The following is a 12,449-nucleotide window of genomic DNA, read 5'->3' as shown; positions in this document are numbered from 1 at the left end:
TCAGAGCCTGGAGTCTGCTTCGGATTCTGTGTCTCTCTCTCTTTCTGCCCCTCCCATGCTCATGCTGTCTCTCTCTGTCTCTCAAAAATAAACGTTAAAATAAATAAATAAAAGTAAAAAAGGTTTCTAGGTCATATCTATCAGATTCTTAAGAGACTTTTAAAGTGAGAACTAGTTTGAGAACATTTGGTAGGTGTTTCCCCAACTTCATTTTTCTAAGAATGAGCTCTGCCCTTATTTTAGAGACTGAGTCTAGCTAAAGTAGGGTGGAAAAATTTGCTTTTTGCATTCTTGTATGTCACATGAAAAGGCAAGGGATTTAAATTTGCTGATGGTCCCCTCAGCCATAGAGCATGCCCATTTTTGTATGTGCTCTAGCCAAAGCTATGCTCAAATGTTTTTCAGTCACAACTTTCTGAACTTCTCTCTCTTTTCTAAGTGGTTAAGACTGCAGGCTCTAGAACTAGACTGCCAGGTCTGGATACTGGGCCAACTATTGTACAGCTGTTACTCTTGAACTTTTCTATGCCTTACTATATTTCTTCATCTATAAAATGGGATTACAGTATAACCTACCTTATAGGATTCTCTTAAAAGTGTAAATGGTTTTCTGTATATAAAACTCTTGGAAAATGGCAGCCACATAGTAAATGTTCGATAATTGTCAGCCCATGGGCACCTGGGTGGCTCAGTCAGAGTCTGAGTCTTGATTTCAGCTCAGGTCATGATCTCACGGTTTGTCATGAGTTCCCAGCCCTGTGTCAGGCTCTGCGCTGACAGGGATTCCATCTCTCTCTCTCTCTCTCTCTCTCTCTGCCCCTTCCCCACTCACACGCATGTTCCCTCTCTTTCTGAAAATAAACATTAAAAAAATAATTGTCATTCCTTTTTATAATTTGTCACTGTTGGTTACTGCTGATTTTCAGAATCTGCCTTCCTGAGACAGGCTTCTTTGGGCTACTCTCATTCCTACCTGCGTTTCCTTTTTTTCTTACTCCTTAAATGTGAGTGCTGTCAAGGTTCTGTACTTGGCCCCCTTCTAAGTCTTCACCTTTTCTGGATGGTTTTATCTACTGGTTTGTCTTCTTTTACTGCCTACGTGCTGATGATTCACAAGTCTGTATCTCTAATTTCTAACCAAACCAGCTTTGTACATTTTAGACCCATATATGTTTCCAATTGTCTGGTTAACATACAGGCTTGGATAGTTCCCTGGCACTTCAAACTTTGCACATGCCACAGTGAATTCATCACTTCTTGCCAAACCTGATTCTCTTATAGTATAGTGTAGTATTATAGTATTATACTATAATTCATTCATTCATTCATTCATTCAAATACAGATGATACACTGGCCTCTCTGTCTTTGATCTTGCCCCTACAGTTAATCTTCTATACTGTTTGCAGAGCAATCTTTCAAAGAAGTTTTACATGTCTGTCTGCCATTGCTGGACAGAGCTCCTTTAGAGAGAAATAACATCCTGGTTTTGTTTCCTCAGCACCTGTTAAATTATCTGGCAACTCACTAGAGGTGCAGTCTTGCAGTTCTCTGGCCCTGCAGCCATCTTTGACCTGCATTTTTTGATATGATAACCACTAGCTACTTACAGCTATTTAATCAAAATAAAGTTAAAATTACTTAGTCATACTAGCCACATTGCTCTAAATTGGACAACATGCTTTAGAACATTTCCATTACCACAGAAAGTTGTATTGGACAGAAATGCCCAAGATCCTTGCTGATGTGGACATTTTCCTTTATTGACAACACGAGAACATTCAAGCACCTGTAAAGTGTGTTAGCTTGAGAAAGTCCATCTTTAACATTTATGTCTTTTTATCTTTATCTTGCCATTAACCACTTTATGGCACCTGCTTTTCAGATAGCACCTCTAACAGCATGTGTTCAACTAGGAAAGCCCACAGTAGGTATTTCAACAGAGGAGATGTTGTAGAGGCATAGGGGACGACCCAGAGATCCTACCTACAGGACGTAGCCACTGTTTCCAGGAGTGAGGAAACAAAAGGGGAGAAGATGGGGTTACCAGAACCTTGGAGCTCCAAAATAGGGGTACTTGTGGACTTGGTGCACAAATGTCTGAGACAGTTCACCACTTAACTGTTCTTGCTACTTCTAAGGTATGCAGTGAAGATAGTTCCAGAAGTTCTGAAAGTAGTTGAAGACTGGAATCAACTGACATTAGGTCAACACAGTAGGATTGGCAAGCAAAGATAAAAAAGTAAATCTTGTTTTCCTCTTACCTTCTACTTTCCCCCTAGTACTTACTGGCAGAACCTAAATGGCCTGCAGCAGTCAAGGGGGTCAGGAGAATACAGTTTGTGGAGTCCCAGCCCCAGTATCAAGGATTGAAGGGTGGAATTGGAGCTGAGAGATAATAGGTAAAGAAAAACTAGCTTCCTTTTAAAAATCCCTTTTTAGCCAAAGATGTTAATCCCTAAAATGCTAAATATTCAGGTATGTATTTGTAGACTGTCTCTGGGACCTCAAGAATAAAATGCACTAAATCTGATTTGAATCATGTTGCTCTTTTCCATCAAATGAAACATTTAAGTGATCTATTTATGCTTTGTTTTAAAAGTCAGTAGTGGAAGAAATTCACTCCCAACTATTCATTCACCCTTCCTTCCTTCCTTCCTTTTTTTTTTTTTTTTTTTTAATTGCATGCATGCCACATACCACACAATCTGCCAGGTGTATATACATAAAACAAAATAAACTTAATAAGACAAAAGTAGTAATTCACCCAAACCCATCTACCTGAAATGAGACACTGTTAACATTTTTATGTTAATCCTGCACATCACTATGGATGTACATATATACACACACAAATATACTTAAATGATTTTCATGAAAAACTTTATAAGTACACATACTTTTTCAAGAATGTATGTATAGATCTCTGTTCTACAGTATTTGATTACAAGGAAAATGAGCTATTACTTATTCATGGACATAAAATATAGGCTGCTACTTATGTCTGTGTATATACTAATATTGTTTTCATGCCTTGTGCCTTTCTCCTAGATTTCTAGATGTACAATTTCTGAGTTATTGACTGTACAAGTTTAAATTTTTGAGCCAATTTGTCAAACTGGCCTTCACCAAAACTATTTCATATTATACTGCCACCACTAGAACGTGAGAGTGTGTTTTCACAGGCTCGGCAACATAGAATATTATCAGTTTTTAATATTTTTCAGTAAAATTTATTGTATTTTTTAGTGAGAGTGAACATATTTTAATATGTTGATAGCTGCTTGTATTTACCGTGTAGTTAACTGCTTATACTCTGCACTTGTAGGGGGATGATCGTGGCTGAATTTATAGTAGCTTATGTTAGGAATCATTAATTCTTTTTATAAACATTGCAAAAATTATCCTCATTTATTTTAAACTTATAATATTGTTTTATGACTTTTTATTTTTATGTAATCAAATCTGTTGACAACCTACTTTATAATTTCTACCTTTGATATCGTGTCTAGAAAGAATTTTCCCTGTCCAAGATTATAAAAATACTCATCTATGTTTTCTTCTGATATTTTTATGATTTTTTTTGTCGGTTCCTAATGTATTTGGAAATTATATTAATTTAAGGAGTGAGGTAAAGATTCACAAATTTCTAACAAGATTATCTAGTTGTCTAATACCATTTATAAAATAATTCCTCTTTTCCCTTACTGATCTAAAATGTAATCTCCACTAGATAATAAATTTTTATATTTGATATTTATAAACAGTTCAATTTATGTTTTTGTCTATTCAACTATCATTACTAATTTAATTACTGTTGTTTTAACATTGATTTAAAATATTTTATAACTAATAAGTGTTTTCCTATCTAACACATTAAGTGTTACTCCCCAACACATACATCCTTAATACTGCTTCGGCTCAGGTCATGATCTTGTGGTCTGTGGTTTTCGAGCCCTACATCGGGCTGTGTTCTGACAGCTCAGAGCCTGGTGCCTGCTTTGGAGTCTGTCTCCCTCTCTCTGCCCCTTTCCCGCTCAAGCTCTGCCTGTCTCCCTCTCTCTCTCTTTCTCTCTCTCTCTCTCTCTCTCTCTCTCTCTCTCTCAAAAATAAACATTAAAAAATTAAAAATCCTATTGGCATTTTGATTGTAATTACTTTGACCTACATAAATTGACATATAGAGAAATCATGGTGCCTTCACAATTGTGAATCTTATTATCCAAGAATATTATTTGTCCTTTCATTAGGTTCATATGTCCCTCAGTTGGAGTTTTAATGTTTTTATGAATGAGCTTCTCTTTCCAACTTAAAAAAAAAAAGTTTTCTAACTGAATATTTTGGAATGGAATTACCATGCTCAGACTTTTTGGTTTCAGGACCTCTTCACACTTGAAGATTTTTGAGGACCTAAAAAAGCTGTTATTTGCACAAGTTATATCTATTGATATTTATCATATTAGAAATTGAAATGGTAAAAAATTTATAATATTTTAAAATGGTAGAATATCAACATAACATTGATGTTAACAAAAAAATATATAATCTCTTTTAAGTGAAAAATAGCTAGATTTTTGCCTGGTCCTTCTTTTGGAAGCTGGTGTGCATAAATCATCAGCCTGAGTCTTGAAATAAAGTACTAATCATAACAGCCCCTACTCCTTATAGTAATTATAAAAATTATGTGGTACTCACACTTCCACCCAACACATAAAATTAACTTAAAATTTGGGTTAGCAAACACTAAATTTTTTTCTTTTATTTTAAAAATAAGGATCATTTTTCAAAGAAGTAATTTCATTTCTTTGAAAAATAAAAATTGTGTAAGCTTAACAGTTTGGAATGTTAGTATGCTTTCAGTAATACTGGAAATTTCACAAGAAGACACTGCTCTTTGCTTGGGTTGCATTTTCTTTACCCCGTATTTTGAAAATGTCTCCAAAAAGAAAGCTTACCTGGTGTGCTTCACTGCCCTCAGTTACTGCCACCTTATACTGTCTATTGTCCAAACAGTGAAATGAGTTGTTTCGTTATGTCCAGTTTTAGGGTTATTGACGGCAGGAAAGTTATTCTGTTACCAACTTTTCCATGATGGCTAAATCACAAAAGTCTATAAATCTTTTAGAAGATAGCATAGGAAGGAATATTTTTAAGATCTTGGAATAACAATGGATTTCTCAACAGAAAAACATGAAGGAAATTTTTGATAAATTTAATTACATTAGATTAAGAATTCTATCATCAAAAGATTCCCTAAGACTAAAAAGACAGGGCAATGTGGGGGGGGGGGGGGAGGGGAGAATATTTGCAATGTGGAGGATGAAATGCAATAATAAAATGATGTAAATAATAAATTTATGGTTTGAGTAAGATAAGCATGACATACTTTCTGAAATGTTCCCAGATGTTTATCATTAAAAAATCAACAGATAGCTAAAGAAAAACCAACAGACAACATTTTCAACAAAAATAAGTGACAAGGCATTCTCATAAATTACAAAATACAAATCAATTGAGCCAAACTGGGGAACCAAAATATTTTGGCAAAACTTTGGCAGGTTTTGCAGATGTGAGGAGTTAGTAGAATAAAGAAAAAAAGGGAAATTCTGTGTCTTAAGACCTCCAGAAAACGAATTACGAATAAATATCCATAAAGTAAGAAGATCCCCAGCCTGGAATCTTCTCCAAGTAGATCTGAGAACAACTAAAAAAACAGAGAGAAGGCTCCATCTGCTTCAATGGAGCCATGGGCTCTATGGGGTTGATGAATACAAAAGCCATGGGCACTATGGGGTTGCAAGAAGTCAGAGGCGGGTAGGGCAGTATAACCCTCAAGGAAAGTAAAAAATGGTCAAAAGCAAAACTGTATTTCATAAGGACAGAAATCATCCTGGGGAAAAAGCTGCTGGGAGTAGAATTCCATTAAGATGGACCTAACCCCAAACTCTTATTAATCATAAATTCCTACTCTTCCCGGTACCATAACAGCATTCCTGCATCTCCAGGAATTAGTGAAGATATGGTGTCCATTATACCTGAAGTTCTTGATTATATCCTTTCCTCCAATGCACAGTCACCTCGGTAAGTGGACACAAGTTCCTTTAGGGGAAGGTTATGACTTTTATTATGGATATTTCTGCCACACAAATTGGAAAATTTCGTAAGGGGACTAAGTCTCACCTTCATTCATGTGGCTCTGGGACCATCTTCACATTTTGGAATTGGCTGAGGGCCCATGACTCTTCATTTTGGTGATTCAAGTCAAACTCCCATTCAACAGATTTATAGTCCTTTCTAAAGTAGTTTAATTGGCTACTTAGCTATTTCCCTCCTATGGCATCATAACAATTAGATGTTGCCATGATCACACCTTCCAGTTACTTTGGCTGTGCTGTCATTAAAGTAACCATGACCACCTTGTCTCTGCTGCTTCAGTGATGCTACAGGACCCCTACCTGTCTTGTGATCACATTGAGTTCTGGGAACCTATTTTGAGGGCAGCATTTCCTATTGTCATTTCTGATGCACAGAGAATAACCACAAGAGTTCTCCAAGAATGTTGGTGATGACTTCATTAATATGTTTTCCAAAGATTTAATAAATGGAGTGTTTTCTGGACTCTCCAGTGACATAGTAGGTGAGTGAGCAGGTCTTACATAATAAATCTACTCCAGTATTTCAGTCTCCCTAAACTTTTGGGCAATTCCATTTATGATAAACCAAGCGAGTTCTGCCATCTCAACTTTGTTAAGTGTTGGCCATGTGTGGGTCCAAGTTTCAGGCAACAAATCAAGAAAACTCTTACAGCTGCTCCTAGACATCATAGCCAAGAATTGAATCCAAAGTCTCTACTTAGTGCTTCATATCTATAGATTCTGCCCAATCCAACAGTACATCCCCTCACTCTGATTAAATACCCATTTCACACATAGTCCTTAGATTTCTCTCAATATAAATTGACAAAGTTTTGCATTACTTTTATATATGATGTCTCCTCTTAGGTCACACTCCATAGTCGAACGCTGGAGCCTACTGGGACTTGAGTCTGATTGTAGACCTGTAAGCTGTGAGAGGTAGTGAGTGTGAAAATATTGAAAGACATCAGCAGTTCCCTACCTCAGAGGAGACCATTACAGGTTCTCCAAGCAAGGGATATCTAGGCTCAGACAGGGGAGGGAAGCTGCCCTTATTTAGCAGAACTTAGGGTTCAAGGTCCTCAGCTTCTTTGGAAACTGCTCGTGTGTCCCCATTTCAATTTTTAGGGTCCCACTCTTCCCCAATCAATTACCTAACTTTAACATAAGAGAACTGTGAATTCAACTTGCTTTTTAATTCTGTGCCACCCACAGAATTAAACTTTGGGTATGGTTTTAGAAACAGCCTTGAGGCTACAGGAGACAAGGGTTTCCTTTAGGGTCACTGCAGAAGCTTTCTTGTCCTTTATCCAGACTTTGAGGATAAAGTCTGGAGCTCATCATTTTCTTTCTTCAAATTCTTTAGTGCACTTCAGAGTAACCCTTACACTCCAGTTCCACTGAAATATGGCAGCAGCCACTTACTTTCAAGTCAAAGTCTTGCCTTCTGGAGTCATTTAACCGTAAGTGATTTCAGGTGATAATTTAAGTCACAACTTTGAGGTTGCAATCAGTGGACTATCAGTGTCCCCTTCATACCAGTGCCTTTATGATAAGCAACATGAATTCACTTTAATCAGATTAGAGATAATAGAGATTGTCATGCTGAAGATTCTGTGACCCTGGAGCCACTTTTGATATCAATAACTAACTACACTTACGAGGTTGAACAAGGGAAGCAGAACTGCTATGAGTTATGAGAGAAGATACTTATGATGATTAAAACTACACAATTGTGGAAGGATCTGGGAGGTGAAATTCTAGTTGGGAAATTAGGGAAGGTGTCACTGACCAGTCAACCTGGGAAGCCAATCATACCCAGCTGCTACAGCAGGGTCTTAAAGAGAAAGCTCACAGGCCGATCTATGAGAAGGTGTGCTTGTTTAACTACCACCTCTACTATGATGATGGGCCTGGGGCAACTGATAGTCAACAGAGTTAGCAGTCAAAGAGCTGGGTGTAGAGTGGAGAAGAGCAGATACAAACTAGAATGTGTTGGCACCTCTCCATGTGTTAGTCACCACATCTAACCAATAGCCTTTGAGAATAAAAGCTAGTTCTTCTACTTTCCCAATATTGTGATTCTTTTGACCAATGCTAACTAGCAGCCGTATAGAAAAGGAGATTCTAGGAAATGGACTTACAACTTTAACAGTTGACACACTTCTGGCTATGATGAAGGCATGTAAGAAACACATAGCCACAAAGCAAATGTGGTGGGTGGCTGTGTGTGTGTGTGTGTGTGTGTGTGTGTGTGTGTGTTCATACATACAATATCTATTATACAAGAATGCTTGAGAATTCAATAAAAAAGTAGACTTGAACAGGGTCTTTACAAAAAAAAAAATCTAAATGACTGATACACATGGAAAAGTGCTCCACCTCAATAATCAGGAAAATACAAATTAAAACCACAAGATCGCACCAAACACCCACAAGATTGGCAAAAAAAAAAGTTAACTTTTGGCACTACCAAATGTTGGGATGTGTATGTAGCAATAGGATCACTCAAATTATGCTGGTGGGTGTGTGAATTAGTGCAACCATTCTGGAAAACATTTTAATATTTGGTATTATTTTAAAACGTCTAGAGTTATAAGTACATTATTCAGTAATTCCTAAGTATTTTTCCTAAAGATGATTGGGTATATGTGTATCAGTTTACACATACAAAAATTTTCTTAAAAGCTATTCATACTAGAAACAACCCAAATACCCATCAACAGGAAACTGATACATTGTAGTATATTCCCAAAATGGAATATTATACAGCAACAAAAAGGAGCAAATGACAGCTATCTTTTTCAGCATAGGTGACTCTTTTGTGATAACACTGAGTGAAAGAAGCAAGACAAAATCATATATAGTATCATTCTATTTTTTAATGTTCAAAAATACCCTGGGTAAAATCACATATATAGGAATTCATTCATGAATAGTAAAATTAAAAGATAAGAAAAGGATTACCATTAAGTCAGGATAATGGCTACTTCAAGGAGGGAGGAGTGATGTATGGTTGAAAAAAGACACTGGGGAGACTTGCTTCCAATTTCATATGATCTGATATGTTTTCATTTTCTGTGTGTATATAAGTTTAGAATTGGAGCAGAATTATCACTCAGAGATATTAATATGAGAATCAGCTCTGAGATGCAGTTAAAGCCAAAGGAATTTCCATGATATGTAATAAGATGATATAGAGAGAAAAGAGGAGGGCCCAGGGCTGACTTTTGAGGAGCATAAAAGGTGCTATATTTGAGAGAAAACCAGCACAGGAAATAGAGAAGAATATGAAGTGAAGTAGGAAAGTCTTATGTCTCTTAGTCTAAGAATAGTTTTTCTACAAGTAGGAACTGGCCACCTATAAGTTTTTCTGAGTAAAATGGGGACAGAAGGGTGAGTTATCTTGACAAGGATTATCTGAGTGGAGTGGTGGGGACAGAAGGCATGATGGAATGGCTTCAAGAATTCAGCAGGTACTGTGCAGCTAGAAAGGACTCTGATTAACAAGATACTTACAATACTGGATACAAGATTAGGACAGTTTTAATGCATCCCTCAGGCTGGGAAGAGAGTGAGGAATATTTTTAATGGCCAAGAATCATGTGAGCCTGGATCATAGTTCTGATCAACTATGCCAAAAGGAAGACTAAATTACTTTCCTAGTCTCCCTATAGAAAATATTACAAAATCATTAACATGTGAAGACATGTGGCCAAAAAGTCAGAAAAAATATTATTGAGATGACCGGATTTAATTATATTGGTTAGTATGTGTCATATTTTTTATAGTTTTTGCTATTCCTTTTCCTATTCCAGTAAATATTAACTTTTCTACATAATTTTACCTTTTTTTTTTTTTTTAATTGAAAAGCTCCTCCTCCCACCACAAATTGGATCCTTGGGCCCATGAAACTTAATTCAAGCCAGTAAGCAGGGGAGGGAGCGTAAAGCCGAGGAAAAAGGAAAAGCATTAGGAAAAGGGGGAAAAGCTTCTCCCCAAGGAAGGTGGTAAAGAAACATGTCTTTTTCATCCTTTACTCTGGATGGATGGAGAAATTCACAGCCACAAACTCCTTATCTGTGGATATGGTTTGAGTCTAGACCTGACACTGTATACATGATCTGAAAAACCTCAAGATGTGAATGTTTTCCCCTTGAAGTGGTGCCAGGTTGATAGTGGCAGCAGGAATCTGGCATCAGTGGCAAATTCAAATCCTTTGTGGGGCAAGCAATTTATACCCACAAGGACTGAAAATAGAAAATGAAAAGTGTTGGCCCTGAGCAACGTGATTTTTAAATTGATTTTATATAATCCATGACCAAGAGGTAAATATAAACATTTGCAGAAATTGGCATCAAGAGTCCTTTCAGATATTGACGCTGGAAAAGAATTTGCCTCCGTTTTGACGGCGATTATACATTAGGAAAGGAAGAATTTTGGAAAATAGAAGGGTTGAAATAGCAAGATGTGATCACATTTATCAGACTGATAAAACTTCCAATAAATATGGCCTTAAAATAATCTTTAGAACCTCTTTGTTATCCCGTGTTGAGGTGGGAACAGAGAGGAGCTGCCTAGATCCCCTTTGTAGGGGGCACTTCTTGCTGGCAGGTCCTATAGGGTCTGCCTCAGTGCAGAGTGCTTGCTTCATCCAAGGGCATTGCCCTCACTGGGGTCCCACAGATGCACGGAGTGTATAAAGGTCATGCCATTTTGGCCCAGTACAGAGCCATGTATGCTCCAGAGTTCCCCCACTGGATTGGCGAAGGCTTTGACCCTCACTCTTAGCCTTCTCTCTCTATCTAGTCCTATCTTCCCCCATCACTCCCACAGGTGATCATCTGTTTTCTGCACACAAATTCTGCCTCAGTGTGAGCTTCCAGAAAAATGCAATCGGGGACACATGTTTATCCAATTAGATTTGATTAGGTTTCTCAACTATATTGATGCAAAAATAGAACCAAATTCTTACAAGCAATTATCTTTCATTACAGGTTAATAAATGCGTGTTCTGAAATGTCTATAGTCAGTTTCTTCAATCCAAACTAGTTCATCTAGGTATGATCATCCTGGCTGACAGTACTCAAAAAAGTGACAAGAAATGGTTGTACTAGAGGTCCCCCCTAATGTGAAAATTTACTAACAAATTTGTCAAATTTTTCTATGCCTTTACCAATGTGTGTATACTGGCCTTTTGATCACTTTATTGATAATTATTTTAAAAGCGCTTATAGCTGAAGAAGGGATAGTTACCCTGCAATAATGTGATTGTTGTCTTCTAAATTCCCAGTAGGTGGTGTCATAATACTGTATTTAGGGATTTTTTTTTTTAATGGGGTAGAAAAAGAAGAAAGGCTAATATACTTGCTCAAATATATGTACTTTCACTTTAAAAGCTGTTTTACTTTTTCTTCTAAGGTGGCACTATTATAAACACCTTAATCCCTTATGATATATATCTTTAATTCACATTTTTACAAAACAGTATGTACTAAGTGACAGCATTTTATTATCTTATTCTTTGGAGTTATACAAGGCTACACAATCAATCAGAAGAATAGGATGGACAAAATGTTTCTAAACATTTTTTCCTGGGATCTTTTTCTTTACTCCCATATCTTAGACATATAAAAAAAAAGAAACTATTCTTGTTCTGGAATTGAAACAGAAATGTAGGGCCTATCATTATAACCATTAAAAACCTTTATTTTGCACTCAAAATATTTTCTACTTTTAGCTACTCTTTTGAACTATCTGTATCATAAATGATTGACCTTGCTGGAAATCCCCCTATTTCTAGTTGAATTGAATGTAGTCTTATTTTTCCTTGCATTTTAATAAATCTTACATTTTCTTTGGCATTATAATACATACTAATTCAGAGGATAGTACGGCCTCAGTGTAAGGATGAATCTCAGTGTTCCATGTAACATTTCATGTTCTTAGTGTTTCCCCAACTAGATTATATACCCTTTGAAGATAGGCCCATGGATTAGTGGGGTTTATTTTGTTTGTTTCGTAACCACCACAAAGCCTGTCTTAAACTATGCAAAGCTACATAGTAGATGTTTGGAAAATGTATGTTAAATAATGTGCTACTATTTAAATTTAAAAAATTAACTTTCCTGGGGTGCCTGGATGGCTCAGTCGGTTAAGCATCCGACTTCAGCTCAGGTCATGATCTCCCAGTTCATGGGTTTGAGCCCTGCATCAGGCTCTGTGCTGACAGTTCAGAGCCTGGGGTCTGCTTCTGATTCTGTGTCTCCTTCTCCCTCTCTGCCCCTCCCCCGCTTGAGCTCTCTCTCGCTCGCTCA

At 36.9% G+C, this 12,449-nt stretch overlaps 1 long non-coding RNA gene across 1 annotated transcript; it reads left to right on the top strand.

The window, feature by feature from the left end:
* Positions 1 to 12,249, top strand: LOC123379899. The gene is made up of 3 exons (XR_006584923.1): positions 1 to 2,400; positions 5,987 to 6,079; positions 7,499 to 12,249. It is a non-coding gene; the product is annotated as an uncharacterized LOC123379899 (long non-coding RNA).
* The last annotated feature ends 200 nt before the right edge of the window (positions 12,250 to 12,449 follow it).

This window comes from Felis catus, chromosome C2 (genome assembly GCF_018350175.1).
Source record: "Felis catus isolate Fca126 chromosome C2, F.catus_Fca126_mat1.0, whole genome shotgun sequence".
NCBI classification, from domain to species: domain Eukaryota; kingdom Metazoa; phylum Chordata; class Mammalia; order Carnivora; family Felidae; genus Felis; species Felis catus.
The sequence above is the reverse complement of the archived record's forward strand: the minus strand, read 5'-3'. Positions and strand labels throughout refer to the sequence as shown.